Below are 19,361 nucleotides of genomic sequence, written 5' to 3' on the forward strand. Positions count from 1 at the left end.
CCAGCCCGAGAGCTCCAGCAAGCAAGGTAAAGCTGTGTGCCTCTCATGCCCCAGCTCTGAGGTCACACAGGGCTACTTTAATGGCTCCCCATCAGACAGTGCTGTCCCAAGTGCACGCAGATTCAAGGGCCCAGAACATGGACCCTATTTCCCAATAGGTGGCATCTCAAAGAGCTTGGGGGCAACGTTTAAATTAGCAAAACCTGCAATAAGCGATTTCAGTAGACATGGTGATAGGTGAGGGTAGCTTGGACGAAGGTGGTGGTAGCAGAGGTGGAGAAAAGTAACTAAGAGGTAAACGTTAGCAGGACTTGGTGAGAGGATGGATGGAAGGGAAGCAGTGAGCTTTCCAGGCTGTGCATCAGAGTGGATGGCCGTGCCCCTGACTAAGCTGTGGCACAGAAAAGAGGACCACTTGCTTGTTTTGCTGTGTGAGGAGGATAACTCGAATTTGGTTTGGGAAATGTTGAGTTGCGAGAGACTTCGAGACACTTGAATGAAAGTCAAGTGAACAGCTGAATAAATGGACTCAAAAGAAAAACTAGGACTGAATACACAAACATTCGAGTCATTATTTCAGTGGCAGTTTAATCATAGATGTAGGTGGGGTCGGAGAAAGCATATGAAGAGAGAAGAAAAAAGAGATGAGCATAAATCTTTGAGCAACTTGAACACTGAGCAACAATGGAGAAAAAAGGAGGCTAGAGGTGCCCAGAAGTACAGTCAGGGAGCTAATGGAAAGCTGAGAGTGGCTTGCTCACCAAAATCCCTAAAAAGAGAAGGGTCCAAGAAAGGAGAGGGTCAACAGTGCCAAATGCTGACGAGAGGCCAGGTGAGAAGAGGTCTGAGCAAACTAGTGCGGGGAGGTGATTATCGTCCAGCACAAGACTTGTCTCCATGGAATTATGGGTGCATAACGGGAAATGATGGGAAGACGCTTGTCTGAAAGGGGGCTGGGAAGAGCCCTGAGGCTTTCCCTCTCCGCTCACTGATAACCTCAGTGCGGTCGAATGCAGTCAGTGATTTGTCAGATCTCTCTCCTACTGCTGTTGGCACTTTTAATCGCTCTGCCTCTATAATCGCTCTTTACTTACGAAGCAAACTCCACGTTTACATTCTATGTTTCTCAGCAGCCGTGTACTTCCCAGAAACTCTCCTCTGAGTTTCATTTTGCTGTCCTCCTCTCCCCACCACTGACCCGTGGGTACCTCTCCTGACTCGCTCATAGCCCCCCGTCTGAGTTCTCTCCCTCACAGGCTCACTGTCCCCACTCACAACGTCTCTCACCTGGGCCTTCAACCCTGCTTGGTAGACGGCTTCCCAGACGCACATCTTCGCCCCACCTGTTCCTTCCTCTGCCCAAGCTTTTATTTCTGACTGTCTGAAAGCCAAATGCAGGTGAGTTTGTTGCTGAAGCAAACAATCCACCTCACCCAAAGTTAAATTAAGTCATCCCTGTGAATTGGTTCTCCTCTATTTGTAGTTCCCTGCGTCTCACATTCTGATGTCACCTGCTTCTTGCTTCCTCCTTGCTCCCTGCACTCATCCCGGCCACGTGCACACGCAGCCTGCATCCTCCCGGATTTCCATTCATCTCCCTCTTCACAGCAATAACCCAGATCCAACGTTCCATGTGTGTGGCTCGAAGTGCCACTCGACGACCTCCCCGGTAAGTTTCTCAAAGTCCTCTTCTTACGACTCATTGGCCTGTAATGTGGTCAGCTGATTCAAATGGAAAGGGGAAGGCTGCAGAAAACGAAGAACGACTAACAGATTCCAATTTGTCATCAACTCCGGTCCTTCGGCAATGGTTCCCTGGAGTACCACGTTGAGAAGGCTTCTGAAACGCAATCCAAACTCAGTGCAAGAGTTCCATGATCGGCATTATTAGTGGGTAGAATTAGCAGCCCAAATTGCAGGTCAGATGCAACATTTGGTTAGAGCTTTGGACTGAATATAAGTAGGTCTGTATTTTAATCCCAGGGAAAGTGTTGGGATATTTCAAACAAATTCCAAATGAAATATGATTTTGCTAATACGTCTTAGAAGGTGATACAGTTCAACTTTTGCTCCTTTGTTGCTTGTGAGTTTTTGGTTTCTGTCCTTTACCCTGCTAGTTATCTTTTAGACAGTTCTTTGTTACATTTCATTTATTGTATTCTCCATCTCTGGAAATTGTTTGGTTCTTTTTTATGATTTCTATCTCCCTGGTAAACTTCTTGTTTTGTTCATGCTTTGTTTTCCTGACTTCACTGAATAATCTTTCTGGGTTTTCTTGTGGCTCACTGGGTTTCCAAAAAGCAACCGTTTGGAGTTCTTTGCCAGGAAAATCACAGCTCGCTGTTTCTTGGGAGTCAGTTACTGGAAAACTGTTGTGTTCCTTTGATTGTGTCATGTTTCCTTGGAATTTCATGTTCCTTGAAGTCTGGCTTTATTGTCTTTGCATTTCAAGAAGTAGTCACTTCCTCGAGTCTTTACTGACTGGCTTCTGGAGATAAACACCTTCTGTCAGCGCTTTTAGGAATTCGGAGGCTCTCTCAGACCTTCTATGGCTATGCCTGCTCCACACCTCTCATTTCCTTTTGTCCGGGGGCCGGGTTAACATTACACGCCTTCTATCCATCCTCCACAGTCAGGTCAGGTGCTGACAGCTTCCCCTTTGCTTTCCCGCGGCTGGTGCCAAGGGCCCCAGTTTGTGTGCTTCGTCCCGCTCCTGCAGAGTCCAGCCAGCATCCTGTGTGTGCCCGCTGGCTGTCGGCTAAGGCCCCGTCCCACCGCCCTCAGAGTTAGCACAGGGAGCCGGCCACTGGGCAGGGGAAGGGAGGTCCCGTGTAAGTGAGGCTCACAGAGCTCTGGGGGTGTCTGAGGGCCAGCTGGGGGGACCTGCTGGTCAGGCACTCCCAGTGACTCTTGGGCAGACTTCCCCATGGAGCCTGCAGAGCGGTCAGCTGGCTCTGGTCCCTCTGACGCCCTCTGCCAGCCCTGGCCGCTGCTGTCCCAGCTGCTCGCTGCTCCTCTGTCACCCAGCACACCTCGGAAATCTGAGTGAGGGGGGAAGAAGCGGGCATCCTGGGCTGAGAGAACAAGTGCTCATGCACCTGGGAAAAATCACGGGCCAGGAAGACCTCTCTGGGCACTGATTTGTGCCGCCCTGGGGGAGGGGCAATGTGGGTAAAGTGATGCTGTTCCTCTGACCCTCTTCCATGTGTCCAGTCTCAGACTTTTGTGTGTGTATATTAGGAAAAAAATCTGGACTCACAGACTTCCACCAGGCACTCATAGCCATGAGTGGTTGTCAAAATTGTTCTTCTCTGAAGGAAGGACAATAGAAAACTCCTGCTCTGCCATTTTGCTGGTGTCATTTTCCTAGAAGGCTTTGATATGTTCTGGTGGGATCAGGAATAAAGATGTCATGGAACAACCTTGCACGTGAAGGAAATGTTCATTGCTACACGTGCCACACATACAAAGGGATGGTTTCAATGAAAGCCAGTTACATAGCCATGAAATTGCTTTGAAATTCCACTAGGGTGGGATTGACAAGTACTCGTGGTGCGGCAACGGCAGAGGCACAGCTACCGACCTGGGGAGCGGAGGTTCACCTGAGAGTCAGGGGATGGAGCCCACCGTGTGTGCGGAGACGGCAAGTGATGACGGTGAAGCAATACGCGTGCCCTGGGGCCTAGGGCTGTGCCCAGTTCTGATGTGACTTCAGTGGAGTGGAGCAAAGCCTTAACATTCCTCCTCCTCTGAAAAATTTAGCTCGTTAGTTCTAAATGTCTATTGCCTGTGAAATGTTTCAGAAGTTCATGGAAATTCTGCCTGTTGCAGGATCCCAGATGTTACACCCTATTTATTTTAAAATTAATCTTTTTCTGAATATAAACATGATATATGTAATAATAATAAGTAGAAAATGAGTATGAACCATAAGATGTCATAATGCATAATAAAAATATAGCACATTATAAAATACAATACCTATAATTTATAATATAATGCATCATATATACATAAGTGGAAAATACAGAGAAGACGTAAAAATTACCTATCACCTGGCTATGTGTTAACAGGTGTTTGAGAAGAGGTTGGTCGTGAAATCATCATCTATCTGTTCCAACTCAGCCTGTGCTACGAGCCAGGAGTCTGCCCCGTCATGGGCTCAGCCCTGGAGAGGAACTGACATACTGAGACCCTTGCCTGTAGAAAACTCTCTCTTCCCTAACAAGGAAGATCCGGAAGCCTCCCTGCCCCAGGCACAGTGAGTTCCCCGGTGGAAGCAGCTGCCCGGGTGTGCACACGTCAGGCTGCAGTCCTGCAGGGCCACACGCCTCCCTGCACCTCCAGGATGGAGGGTCCCCTGGCCTCCTCAGGTCCTCGCTTCAGGCTGAACCCTCAGCCCCACCTCTGAGGCCCAGGAGTCAGGGCCTCGCCCCATCGCTGTCTTCCCCCTGTCCAGGGCAGGATACCAGCCCCAGATATCCGTGAAACACTAAACCAGACGCCCACTTGGGGAATCCAAAGCAGCAAGCAGCTGTGTCGGAGCTGCATCACTTCCTCTGCAGCTCAGAGGCTTTGCAAGTTAAACCACAGGCAGGTTGAACCGAGTTCGTTCTCTAGCCCTTTGACGAGTGACGTAGGACCCCTGGGCCCACCATCATCATCATGCCTCTGACATCGCAGTCTCGGCTCCACCCTGGGCTCCTTGTTGATGGGGATTCCAGGACCCTAACCCTCGCCAGGCCCCAGCCACTGATAATGCACACACGCTTCCTATGGACAAGACGTGCAGCCAGCTTTCACAGTAAACCTGGACTGGAGGGAAAAGCAGAACCTCTGACCTCCTTCCTTAAACACAAGCCTCGGAACCATGAGAGCCTGATTCACCCTCCCAATTATGTGGGCAAGGTGAGCACGTGTCTGCTGTGTGACAGAGTCGGGGAAAGCAGGAGGGGACAGAAGAGGGTACAGAGTGGCCCGCCCTGACAGAGTTCCAGGGCAAGGACTCCATCCCCTCAGCAGGTGCTGCTTCAAAGGCAAACACTACCCATGCTTGTCCGTAACAGAGCCCCTCGGGGAGACAGGAGGAGGGAGGAGGCAGACCTCACAGCCCCCAAGCGTCAGCTCTCGGAGCCCCTTGGGCTTAGCTGTCAAGCCTCCAAGCTCCTCGGGCGGGACCATCCCCTCTGGGAGACGGGACCAGTCGTTACTAAGGAAGTCCACCTTCCACATTTCAAGGCTCTTCCTCAGGAAAGCACCCACCGCTCCTCCCTTCTCAGGAGAGAGAAGTGCAAGTTTGCCACACCGCTCTGCAGTGGGTCAGCCCAGGACATTCAACACATATCTGCATCTGACGGCAAAAACTCCTGGGCTTAATCCCCTTCGGGTCTTAAGCAATGCCCAATACAACATCCATATAAACCAGCAGAAACTGAACAACAAGCCCAAATGACGATATAATAATGCCCCAATCCTAGCAACCAAAAAGCCCCCAATTTAAATTCTCCTCCATGATTAAAACCTCAAGGAGAAATTAAAGTCAATTCACCTTTAATTAAACACCAAAGATCCAAATCGTTCTCTACTCACATTTTATTCTGATACCCAGCCAGAGGAGTCGGATGCCTTTAACATCCATTTGGTCCTTTTCTACTGGAAACCTCTCCAAAACATACTTCATCCAATCCTATCCTTCGTGCATCCTATTTGCCCAAAATGCCCCAAGCTCGTAGCATTATCATATCACTAACCCCACTGATACCTATAAAATTTAGGGGGGAAAATTCCAGCCTTTACAACTCACATCCCAGTCAAATACAGTTGATTCTCATTATTCACAGTAATTATGTCCCATAATGTCACCACCAACACTGATTTGCAAATACCGGATCATTGCTCCTGGGTGATACACGGGCTTAGGTTTCTGCAAACCATTGGTCATAACATTTTCATGAACCAGTCAACACATAATCTTATTTTTCATGTGTTTCTACTTAAATACACCTTAGTTAATACAGATTGTTGATCCAGTAACATTAAACTCACACCTGTACGAAGCTGATCTAACACACGTACTATTATATCCACACACATAAAGCATATCCCGGCTTCCTTGCACTTAGGGATGTTAGACAGCACTGCAGGGTTAAGCCTGGGGTCAATTTGAGTCATGAAATCAACAAAAAAAAAAACCTCAAAGATGCAAAAAAAAAAAAAGTCACCAAATAAACCATGAAAAGGACCTTTGCTTACAGAATGAGAGCTGCGATAAGACAGAGCATCACCTATTCCATACCAAATGAGAACGTGCACTCAGGTTTTTTGCTGCTCTGTGTGTGTCTGTGAATGACTGAAAAAGCATCGTGAGTGTTGATTCTGGGGGATCCAGATAAATTTTAGCCAAGTCGGCAAATTCACAAATATGGAATCAGTGAATAAAGAGGATGGACTGTCTGTTCTCTGAGCCCAGGACCCAGTACATTCTAGACCCACGTGGTGTTGCCATCCAAAGGTCACAGGGAATGTCTACTTTGTCTGGAGGAAGGGACATAGACAAGGAAATGCCAGAGAGAAGGAGAAGGTCTCTGGTCAGCCTTGCCAAGATGCCAACTATTTTGTAGGTCTTTCTCAGTGTCTTCGGCTGCTGAACATCCTCACATCTGGATGAAATCTTTCCCTCAGTGGTAAGTGTGGCACTGTGCTCGCCGTGTCCTTGGAGGAAAAAAAATCTCTCTCTGTACCCAACCTCCTCACTCAGGGAGCTGTGGGTCCCTTAGGGTCCCCTTATCAGCCATGTAGAACATACCCAGGAGGAGGGCTCTGGGATAACATTTCCAAACACACCGTGTCACCCGGGAAACTGACAAGCTGGTGACAACCGCGACATCTGAGAGTCAAAGCCAAACATGAAGAAACCAAGCCCTTTGACTAATGCTGGTGGCATTTCATTTCACCTCTAAACCTCCGGGTGTGAGCTGGCAGGCTCCCAAAACAGCATGAAGGATGGGTCTTGAAGAGCCTAAAGACCATAGACTCCCCACCCCACACCACCAGGGGCTGGAAAGCAAAGAGCAGAGGATGACCAGTTGGTGAGATTTTAGGCAGACGCCCATCTATGTTCCTCCCCTTTATTCTGTTTCTCAGCCAGGAGGAGAAGTTGTGAAAGCCCCAGGGCACGTGTGTTCTAGTGTCATCACCAGGACGGGCAGGGGCGGGAGGCGGCAGCACTAGGTTCGTCACCCACGTTCTGTTCCTCTTTATAAAGTTTAGGAGGGGTTGTTGCTGTCAGGACTACCTCTTGGGTACAGGAAGCCTGACGCAAACCCTCGAGCCCAGAGGAAGAACTCTCTTTGCTCCACAGCTTTATGTTAACTCTGGACCGGTGATTGCACCATTTCTGATAAAGTTTGTGGATTTCAGCCATCCAGGGCTGCGGGATCAACCCCTGGGGCAGGCGACTGTTACCAGAGGATGTTTATAAAAAGGATGGATGACCTTATCACAGAGTAAGTCTGCTGCCTTTTGGGCTTGAGATTAAAACAACATAAAGAAACAAAAACCTCAACAAGAACCTAAAGGAAATTCCAAACGGTTTGCACTGTCTCTAGGGACAATGTTGACTGAGACATTAAGAAAAACACGGTGTTCTTTAAAAAAATATATCAAAACAAAAGTGTCAGCCCTGTAGTCAGAACAGGTGTAGTGTTAGAACTTTGGTCTGTTTGATGAAAGGGGACATGAGAGTATTGAGTTGGAGAAGAGAGGAAGAAGGAGACGACTGTGATCGCAAAGGCTAGAATAGACTTGCCGGAGGGAAAGGGCAATGCGCCAGACCTATTTCTAAAGATCACCTGGGCTCTCACTGCAGAGACAACTGAAAACGGGAGACCTTCAAGATCTGAGAGCAGACTGGGTGACCGCCCTGGAGGAGCCCAGAGTTAACAACTGCCAGGAGGTTCTCTCCTAAACGCAAGATGAGACAATAGCATGTTTGGGAAATCGTCACTTAAAGACAGGTGAGGTGGTCCATGAATATCTGGACGGATCTATGGATCAGGGTAGAATCTTTCAAACGCTGTTGGATGAGTTTCACAGTAGCAGAGAACACACCCACACAAAAACCAGTCATGGCACGTGCCCTTGGGAAGTTGGCAAAGGGATGTGGGGGCCAAGTCTTCAGGGTAAGATGGATCCCTGAGGGGCAAGCTGAGCAGCCCCGAAAGGGGTCCCAGCATGCCCCACCCACCACATCTCTGTCCCAGAGAGTGTCTGTCAACAAAGTAACCCCAGGAAGGTTGGTATGTTTCAGAACAATATGTAGCTACAAAAAGGAGAAGAAATTCCTTTGGTTGCACTGGCAACCCCTTCAGGTAAAGGAATTTCATGATGCATGTACCCTAAAAATAGAACAAGAACATCAAACCCCATGGGGCTATTTGATTTCATATATATTGTTTAATGAAAGGAAGATTTTTCCATTCCTATTAGGGAAGGGCATTTATAGGAGTTGACTTCATCTGGCAGTGACATCACCTCTGCCCCTGAACATAAGCGTAGACACAAAGCCCTCTGGCCACTAACATGTCCAGAGCTGGAGCTGCTCTTAACCTCGGAGTCCCAGGGCGGGACCCCGGAGGCAGCGCCCTCTGCCCAGCTGACCACAGTGCTTCTCTCACTGTTTTGGGCACCCAGAAATTCCAGGTTAGCTACTTCACATACACACATCCAACCTTCTTTGAGAGCTCAATTGGTTTTTCTTCCTTTTCAGATTTTTTTTTTTAAATAAAAACCTGTTCACCACCCATGCACGTTATGTTACATCACATCCCCTGGACAGTTAGCAACCTGACCTACCTCGTCAGTCACCTCAAGAGACAGAATCCCCTGCAGAATCTCACAGGAAACATCTCGAGGGACCCCAGGCCTCAGCCAGCCAGCCGCGCGAGGACCTGGAAGGCAAACCAGCACAGCAGATAAGAGCCGCGGCTTGGAGCCCAGACCCCCTGTGCCTGCACCTCTCCGACTGCGCACCAGCCGTGTGATCCTGGGCAAGCCATGCAGCATCTCTAAACCTCAGTTTCCTATAAAGTGGAGGCAACTGTTACAACTTCCTGAGATCATTGCAATGATAGGTGAGAAAATGTATGCTTGGACCATAATAAAATATCACACATAGTAGCTACCTTTTGTGTAATCAGGTACAGCCTGGGTTTTATTCATGTATTTGTTTAACCCAGAGAAGTTTCCAGCCCCATCTCGCCTGGAAGAGAAATTGTTATCTTGGAACAGAACTTCTTCTCTTCTGTAAGGTCAGCGGATGTCCTCAGGGATGTGGTAACAGGTGAGCTGGGGATCACTGCCCTCAGAGGAGAATACAGTGCTCACGAAAGGTTCACTTCTGTTTCGATGGTAGAAGGGCGACCACTATGAGGCAGCAGACTTTGCTGCACAGAAACCTGAAGTTTCTACGGTTGGAGAGACTCCTCCCAGGGATTCCAAGGTAGGGAGGCAGTGGGGACCCTGCGCAAGACTGTCTAGGTGGGAGTGTAGGCTGTGACCAGTGTCCTCAGCACAGAGGTTGTACTTGGAGAAAAACGAACACTGAGCCTGGAGGGCAAACCCAAAAGGGCACCTCGGAGGCCAATGAGCACATCCTGGCAGCAGCGGCCACTCCCAACACTGACCGTGTGGCGGAGGAACGCCGTGGCCTCAAGCACCCCCCGCCCCCACTGAACTGATGAAGTGGGTAGTATTTCTATAATAACTGGAAAGGATTTTTTTAATGAAGAAAAGTGTGCTATTATTTAAGGATCTAATTTGGACCAAAAAGCAAAATTGCATATTGAGTTGCAAAGCCAATCGAGGGGACATCCAATGAGGAGCAGAAGTCCCTCCCAGAAAGGCTCAGTGGGCTCTCAAATCTCTACGCCATGGTCACAGCCTCCCACCTGCTCTCAGATTACAGGAGCAAGAATTGTCCACAAGGGCCATCCATCTGCACACGGAGTGCGCAGACAGGCATCCGACCTAAGCCAAGGCGGAGGGACCCCCCCAGGCTCAAAGCATCAGGCCGACCACTGCAGAGCCCTTAATAGACAGCTGTGAGGGAATGGACAGAAAGACCGCCCATGTCTCACTTTTAAACACATTGCCTCGTGTTCAACGAGAGTCAGTTCCAGAGATTTACTCATAGGTCAGTCTTTCAGCTGACTTAAACTCACCTGACAGCTTATAAAGAAGAAAAGTTACAGTGTAGATTTCGTTCATGTCCCTCTTTCAATCACCACATACTGGGAAGTAGTCTTTTTAGGAACTGGGGAATTGGACAAGTGGCTTCCAACTACCCTTTTTCGGGTCAGAAAGCCTGTCATACGAGGACAGGTGTTCAGCTGATACACTGTAACATCAGCATGTGACAACCACGACGCATACCTTCCAAGCAGAGCTGAGAAGATCCACAACCATCTCCTACAGAATCAAAGATGTCGTCTCTTCAGCTGCACCTGAATGTCCCACATCCCGAGGGCGAGGCTAACGTTCCTCTGTGCTCAGAGCAGCTGCTGAGATCAATGCGCACAATGTGGCGAAATGCACTAGCTGAACACAAAGAACATCCACAACCTCTTACCAAAATAAGAGGCGGTAGGAAGAGAGGGTGTTGTACGTGGCAGTCAGTACTACGGCTCCGTTACAGTGGCTGCCATTTATTGAGACCTTTCTACGTGCTAGGCCCTGAGCTGAGCTCTTTACATCTATTCCCCCCGTCTGCATGCCAAAATCAGCTCTGAGCTTATGGTGTCATTAGCACCCTGCGGTAGAGGAGACTGAGGCACAGAGAGGTATCGGATTGCCAGCCAAGGTCCAGGACAGTGAAGCATCTCGGGGCCTCAGGAAGTGTTCAAGCACAGGGTGGGGGTGAGGTGGGCAGGAGAGCCAGGGCTGGGGGGCTTCACTGGGCCCAGTCTGGGATCACTGTGGCGCCTGGGAAGGGCCATGTGTATCCAGACACGAGGTCAAGGTCTAGTGAACGGTCGGCCTCGGGACTGCCCGGGCAGGCAGCGCGGTCTGAGCGAGGACCCCGCTGGGCGGCGGTGGAGGTCAGAGCTGAGAAAGCAGCCGTGGCTGGCAGAGTCCCCCGAGGTCTGCACGCCCTTCCTGCCGCTGCATGTGTGACAAGGGAACAGGCTTTTTCGAGAGTGCTGGAAATGGGACGCCTCCACACTCTGCGGGGAGTCTCCCGGGTCCAAAGGTTCCGATGTGATAGAGCCCAACTCTCTGAGCCCAGGGTGGGTGTCTGGTGACTGCAACCCCATCCAGAAACGAATCATTCCGAAGGAGACCCCGCCAGCCCCTGGAACATGGCATGTTCTGTCCTTCCATTGCTGTCACTGTCGTTAGCTCTCCCGGGCTGAATGTTGCTACAGGACAGAGGCTTTGCCAGGAACCTCAGTTTCGCTGCCCCCTTCGATCCTGCAGTGGGAAGCACCCCCGCCCCGTGATGCAGGTCAGACACCTGCAGCTTAACGAAGTAAGATAATGATGTGGGGTCGGGGGAGGGGACCGGCTGACACTCCGGTCTCCCGCCTCCGCCCACGCTCTTTCCTATTACTGTGATCAGATATACCTAACAGAGAATTTACCCCTTAAACCGTCTTTGAGGTTTGGCTTGGGAGCACCAAGTACTTTCACACTGCGCCGCAACCAGCTCCCCCTCCATCTCCAGAACTGTTTTCATCTTGCAAAACAGAAATTCTGTCCACATTCAACAATAATCCCCGATCCTTTCCCCGCCCGTGGCCCCCACCCCCGGCCCCCACCCCCCACCTTCTGTCTCTGGGGATCTGACTCCTCCACGCGCTTCATACAGTTCTGTGCTAATTTCACTGAGCATAATGTCCTCGAGGCGGGGCAGGGCCACAGGGGAGGGCGGCTTAAATCCCATAAACCCAGAATCAGGGGCCTGGTGTTTCCCTGCTACCCTCAGGCCTGCACTCTTGACTTCACTGTGGGTGGCTTTCTGGCTGAATCGTGTCTCTCCCAAAACTCACAGTTTGGAGTCCTCACCCCCACCATAACTCAGAATATGGTTGTATCAGCAGATACGGCCTTTCCGCGGGCAATTAAGGTTAAACCGGGTCACGTGCCTGGGCCCTAACCCCCTGTGACTGGTGTCCCTGCTAGAAGAGAGATGCCAGGGATGGGTACACACCGAGGAGAGTCCACCTGCACACACAGCGGGAAGGCGGCCACCTGCACACCAAGGAGAGAGGCCTCAGGAGAAACTGAACCTGCCAGCACCTTGACCTCGGACTTGCGGCCTCTGGAACTGAGAGAAAATAAATTCCCATTGTTTGCACTCCCCAGTCTGTGGTGTTTTGTTATGGAGCCCGAGCTGACTGATACAGGTGTGGCCACCTGTTACCAGATGTGAAAGGTCAAGGTCACAGAGCAGCTGTGGTCCATCCAACCTCAGTCCGATTTGTGGGCCCGGGGCAGAGCGGTTACTTGATTCTACATTGATGTCTCATTCAGAGAAGGATGTGGTTTCTTCTAAGCCTGCCCGGGGTGCTGGCCATGCGTGACCTTTCAAAGCCCTGACTTTCCACTGAGACAGCCCTGCTGCTGGCCTCCACAGGGGCAGTTTCAGGGGTCCAACCTGCCTTGTCTTCACCAAGCTGCACACGTTCCCATGGGCCACAAGCCCGCAGAGACATCACAGATCCGCCATCCCAGAGAATCATTCCCGGCAGCCCACTGCCGCCTTTCGGCACCGGGAGGGGGACACCTGCGAAACAAAGGAGCAGGGCCCCAGAAGCAAGCCCCCAGCCTGCAGGGGAAGGCACAGCCTCCTTCACACAGTGACAGGGCTCCTGAGCCTCAGGTTCAGAGGGACTCGCCTCTGTTTCTCAACACTCCGGGTTTGAAGTTGTCACTTTGAGGTGTCATAATGTATCTGTCACTTTTGCTTTTCAGCAAAAGAAGTAGAAAAAATTTTTCCTTTTTTTCCTGCCCATTCTAAGACATAAATTCTAAAACACAGCCTTCAGAAGGACCAGGGGAGGTGATGGACTTGAGAGGCGTTCAGAAGGGTGGAGAGGGCTGGGGGTGGAACTGTGGGTTCAGAGAGCTAGAGAGAAAGCCAGACACCTTATCCAGAGGAGAGGCTGAGATAAGGAGGCAATTTCTAGAAGAGTCTCAGTGAGGGCCACTCCAGATACTCGGAAAACACCCCAAAAGTGGCCTCGGAAATGTGTAACCCAGCACAGGGAATCTGAGCAAAACTGAGACTACCCATTACTGGAAACAAGATTCATGAACTTTCGTGCAGGACGAGCTCAGAGGAGCATCAGCCACGTGGCTGAGAACACTGGTCCCCAGACAGATGTCCCAGCCGGAAGCCAGAGAGAGTACAGACATTGTTTCCAGGCAGGGAAAAGGGTCTTCACGCTTCTTCAAAGAGCAGAGGAGAAATGAGTGTGGGGTGGGAGGAGTCATTATGAAGCCAAAGAGAATAGATTGGCATGAAATTGGAGAAGAGAAATTAAAGGGAAAGTTTAAATTCCCTTTTAACTTGGGAAATTAAGGGAAAGGGAAAATCTTGTTTCAAAAAGCAGCTCCAGATTCCTCAAAAGAGTAGGAATAGACTTACTGTATGACCCAGGAATCCCACTCCTGGGCTTGTATCCAGAAGGAACCCTACTTCAGGATGACACCTGCACCCCAATGTTCACAGCAGCACTATTTACAATAGCCAAAACATGGAAACAGCCTAAATGTCCATCAACAGGTGACTGGATAAAGAAGATGTGGTATATTTATACAATGGAATACTACTCAGCCATAAAAACCGACAACATAACACCATTTGCAGCAACATGGATGCTCCTGGAGAATGTCATTCTAAGCGAAGTAAGCCAGAAAGAGAAAGAAAAATACCATATGAGATCGCTCATATGTGGAATCTAAAAAACAAACAAACAAACAAACAAAAACAAAGTGTAAATACAGGACAGAAATAGACTCATAGACAGAGAATACAGACTTGTGGTTGCCAGAGGGGCGGAGGGTGGGAAGGGATAGACTGGGATTTCAAAATTGTAGAATAGATAAACAAGATTATACTGTATAGCACAGGGAAATATACACAAAATGTTATGGTAGCTCACAGAGAAAAAAAATGTGACAATGAGTGTGTATATGTCCATGTATGACTGAAAAATTGTGCTGAACACTGGAATTTGACACAACATTGTAAAATGATTATAAATCAATAAAAAATGTTAAAAAAAAAAGAATGCAACAACGAATATATGTATGTTCATGTATAACTGAAAAATTGTGCTCTACACTGGAATTTGACACAACATTGTAAACTGACTATAACTCAATAAAAAAAAAAAAAAGCAGCTCCAGCCTCGAATGAGGAACAGGCACGGGACGGGGGTGATGGCCTCACACTGCGGCTGAGCTGGGCCGGAGAAGGTTCTGTGTACCTACCATTCCGGGCCAGGGTCACCTTTACTGGGGAGGCACCCCCCCCCCCGAGTGACAGGGATCGTCTGGGCCTGTGAAAGATTGCCCTGTGCCTGGGAAACTGGATGGAGGAGAGGAAACTGACCAAACGGAGGAAGTGGAAAGTGTCTGTGCATCCAGGCATGGTATCTCCCTCTTCATTCCTTCAAGAGTGACCAGGGGAAGTTCACGGGCACAAAGGGACTTGCACTTGGCAGTGGACCCTGCATCTTCTCTAATGCTGTTTTCCCCCCTGGTTATCAGATGATGCTGGCGGGGCTCACTTATTTTACTGAGCAGCTGTTTATGCATTAAATAGGTATTTATCAAACACCTGCTCTGGCCAGACACTGTGTGATATCATGGAGATGCACTCGTGAGAGAAACATTTAAGTTTCTCTTTAGCAGGGGATAGAGTTTCCCTTCTCACCAAATCAACAAACGTGTGTTATCCCACTGCTGTGGGAGGCCTGCCCTACTGCCGATGGACCCTTCTATTCACCCAAAACTCGCTTCCCTCCTGCCCCCATGGTAGCATCCTTCAGACCTTCTGTTTGGCTTGAACACCCATCATGGAACCTCTGGCTATGAGCCCCTGGTCCCCCGTCCTAGCCACTGAGAAAATGGACAGCATCTGATGTCCATCTCTTTCCCAACTCAAGTGCTCCTGGGATCTCTACCCAGACTCTCCCTCCTTGCTAAGAAGGATGCCTCTGTGTCTATAGCGAGCCCCTCCATCTGTGTGCTGATCTCTCAACCCCCAGCCCAGGATGCAGTCTTACCTCTTAAAGGTTCTTCCCTGTCTTGCATCTGTCTCTCTCAACTTCCTCCACCCAGTCTCTACCACGTTCTAGGCTCCCCACCATACCTGAAGCCTTTTGATGTTCGTTTCCTATGACACTGCTTCCCCCTCCTTTCCCTGCCCACGTTCTTAGAAGAGGGCTCTGCTCCAGCCTTCACACCCCACCCCCGCCGCACCCTGCTCCTTGGACACTCAGGTCTGATTCTGCAGAACTACTTGGGCTGCGAGTTAAAAGGCAACCGAAAACCTGCCATTCTGTCCTCCACTGGGACCACTTGGCACTGTGACCGCTTCCTTTTTGAAACTCCACCGTGGCCTCTGAATCACCTCACTCCCCTCTTGGTCTCCCTCTTGCCACCTTGATGGCTCTTTCGAAGTTTCTTCACCAACTTCTCTCCCCATAAGCTCCAAATATCTGCCCTCACTTCTTTCTCCAGCGATTCTTACGGATTCCCACGACTCCAACTCAGCAAAGGCTGACAGTCGAGACCCATATCTAGGCGGATCTTCTTCTCACGCCTCCTAATGTCACCCTACCTGCCAGTCCCTCCAGCTCCTGCGCAACACACACTATGCCCATCCAGCTTGTTCATCACTCACTGACACGGCCCGACTCAGGCCTTCATCCACTCAGCGGGAATATAGCACTAGCTTCCTAATTATTCTCCATGTTTGTCCTAATCTTACTGTACTCAATTCAGTGTCCTTCTCAAAAACCAGTGATGGGTCCTTACAATACTGTCCAAATTCATTGCCTAAGAGTCTTCTCTTCGGCTGCATGTCTCTGCTCCAAATCAGCTGTGGGTTTCGGAGACACTACTGACTTCTTTGAGCTTCTATATCCTTACCTCCCAGTGCTGTTGTGGGAACAGTTGCCCAGGTTGTGCACTGCACAAGTGTGCCCAGTCGATGGAGCAGGTGGAAACTGAAATCCAACCAAACCAGTTCCCTGGCCTGGGCTGAGCCTGAGTCTGGTCAGAGGAGGGAGCACCTTTCCCTAACTGCACTATTCCCAAGTGTACAGTAAGGATCGGGATTTCTTTTTCAGTTCTTTGATATTCTTCCCCCTATCTGACACTCAGACCCAAATATTCTACTTTTCCCAAATATGCCATGAACTTGAACATCCCAGTGTGTGTTTCCATCATCTCTGCAGCAGTGTCCACCTGGGGAAAGCCTCGTTCTCCAATGCCCCTTGGCCTGGGGAGGCTCTGTGCATCCCCCTCAGCTGGGAACGTCCTGTTTTGGTCCCACATCCCGAGCACACATCTATTGAGCACTTTTGTTGCTCTTGTTTGAACTGTGATTTTGATTAGGAATCTGTCTCCTCCATTTCTGGGTGATCTGATAGCAAGACACAGAGCGGAGCCCACTCATAAGGCTGGTTTGAGCTCAGTACCCCTGGCAAACTCAGATCTGGATTTGTAGCTAAGCACTATTGGGTTGCAATTTGTAAAACGAAGGCAGAGGGCAGACCTTAAGGAGGAAACATGTATATCCTGAAGGAGCCAGATGAAAGAAATATTTTAAAGTAAAACAATAGTATACAATGACCATAGGTAAATTAGAAAAATACAAATAAATAAAAAGAAGAGAAATCAAAATTACTTCTAATGCCACCACCCAAAGTTGACTATTGTCATCACTTTGCTCTATAACCTTACAAATGTTATTATATGTATAATGATTTACCCCAAATCAGATTATTTTATTACCTATCTTTCTCACTTAGTTTCATGAGCATTTTCTCATGGTATAAAATATTTTTATAGAATTATTATTTTTAATGTCTGCACAGTTTTCCGCCAAATGGTCATACCACTATCTAAACATAGCCCAATTAGGTTGATCTTTATTTTTCTCTTTTATATCACACTGAAGTCAATATCTTTGTAACTAATTATTTGGTACAAAATAATTTTTCTCTTAAGAATAAATGCCTAGAAACAGAATTGCTGGGTCAACAGTTAGGTACATTTTGAAACTTTTTGCTATCTGTAACTATTCCAACCTAATCATCCCATTTGAGATCAATGATTTGCCGATTTCACCAGCCTCGCCAAAATGGGTGTTGTCAGAGCACAGAATTTTAAAGCTGGAAATAATCTAAGCAATCTGCCCGAGGGTCTCATGCCTGTCTACCATTGGAATCAACGGGGGCTGAGGGCAGGGCACTGAGTATTGTTGTAAGCTCTCCAGGTGATTCATCTGGGAAGCCAGGTTGCAGAAACATAGTCCAAACCCCACATTCTAGGTTTGAGGAAACTCAGGGCCAGGGAAGGGACGTAACTTAAATTGACCCAGGAAAGGAAGATAAACGAAAATGTATCCAAAAGATAAAGGAGAAGAAAATGATGCATTTAGGTGGAAAATTAAGTACATTTCCAACTAGTTGCTGACAGAGAACTGACAGTCCCTAGGTATTTATATTTATTTATATTTGAAATCTCATTCTAAGTCTGCAGACGATTTAAGAACACAGAGTGGACGGAATGATCATTTTTCTTCCATCCCATGGAGAAGTCACTCTTAGCAAATCAATTCATGACCACTTGTTCATCTTAAAACTTGTATTTTTTTAAGCCTATCCTTACAAGAAAAGGGGAAAAGGGATACGGGTTCCCACAGATGAACTTCACATGAGTGGGGAATGAAAGACACAAAAACCCACTTTTAAATGAAACGCAGCTCTGATAGTACATGTTAAGCAACTATTTCCTTGTGGGAAAAGGAAAAAGTGTGCTTGCAAATTAAAACACTCCCCAATAGCAGCAAAATACTGTGTTTGTTCAGCACGTAGAGAAGAATAACCGTGCATATGTGTGTGGTGGGTGGGGGAGCCGTGGAGAAGATGAGGAGGAGGGTGAAAAAACTAAGAAATTACACCTTAGATATAATGTCTTGTAGAGACCAGCCGAATCAGCGATTGCGACCCAGGGTGGCTTTAAGTTACCACTTTACAAGAAAAAGTGATTGTGGCACCTTTTTTTTCTGAGAAAGGAAATGTTCTAAGAAAGGAGACAAAAGGGGTTTTTTCAGGATTTTTTTTTTTTTTTTTTTTTTTTTTTTTTGCTTTGCTTTGTTATTTACTGCTTTCAGGAGATAACACACCACTTGTGGTTTTGAAAGTCTGAATTGCATGTCACTAAATCCATCTTACCAGTCCCACTGGTGAAATGAAGAGTTATTTCTTTTGTGCTCATCAACCAATGAGCAGCTCTGTAAGTGCAAACCCTTCACTGCCGAGAGCTGCCCAGATGGGGCCTCGGATCCCAAAGGGCTCAGTGCACAGAAGGGGCAGGGAGAGCAGATTCACTTTCACAGAGCAGCTCACGCCCCAGGTAAGCGTCTCCCTTCACTTCCCCTTCCTACAGGAGACAATCAAAGACCAGCAATGTTCCTGGAAGCCATCCTGCCAGCTGGTACAATGAGACCAAAGACAAGTCAATAGAGGTTGGAGAAACCAGAGCAGCTTCGTTCAGGAGATGCCCTCATCCCATTCCAGGGCGGTTATGCTAAACATTCTGGTTATGCTAAACCTTCTGGTTTATTCTGCCTGATTTCCACAGGGCACATCAGAATCCTCAGGTGACCACACCTGGAGGAAAATCCCCAGGTGGCTCTGGGGATTTTGCAACCTCAGTGCGATTGACATTTGGGCTGGTAATTCCTGAGCATCCTGGTTGGGGGCGCTGCCCTGTACATTGTAGGATGTTCGGCAATGTTCCTGACCTGTACTCACTTGATACCAGGAGCCACCCAAATCCTTCCAGTGATGACGAGGAAAAATGTCTCCAGATGTTACCAGATGTCCCCTGGGGCAAATCCCCTCTCCTCAGGTTGAGAACCATATTCTAGCAGAAGCTCTATGCTGGGGGACAGCATGCACAGGCAGGTGAGGGACGCATCAGAGATGGGGACCGAGCAGAGGCACAGACTGGAGAAAGGAACAGATTGTCTGTGGCATCGTGGGGCCGGACTGGTGCTGATGATAAAAACAGCCGCAGCGACAGTGTGAGAGCCTGCAGTGTCCCGGGCTCTTGTTTTT

The 19,361-nt window shown here is 48.7% G+C and overlaps 1 protein-coding gene across 1 annotated transcript in view; it reads right to left on the reverse strand.

The window, feature by feature from the left end:
• IL1RL1 (interleukin 1 receptor like 1) overlaps nt 1–9,058 on the reverse strand; it is a 43,522-nt gene extending 34,464 nt beyond the window's left edge. Inside the window, exon 1 of the mRNA XM_074354419.1 lies at nt 8,854–9,058. The gene's annotated coding sequence lies outside the window, so the exon portion shown is untranslated. The remainder of the gene's footprint in view (nt 1–8,853) is intronic.
• Nucleotides 9,059–19,361: the final 10,303 nt, after the last annotated feature.

The sequence above is a fragment of the Camelus bactrianus genome, chromosome 28 (assembly GCF_048773025.1).
Source record: "Camelus bactrianus isolate YW-2024 breed Bactrian camel chromosome 28, ASM4877302v1, whole genome shotgun sequence".
Taxonomy (NCBI): domain Eukaryota; kingdom Metazoa; phylum Chordata; class Mammalia; order Artiodactyla; family Camelidae; genus Camelus; species Camelus bactrianus.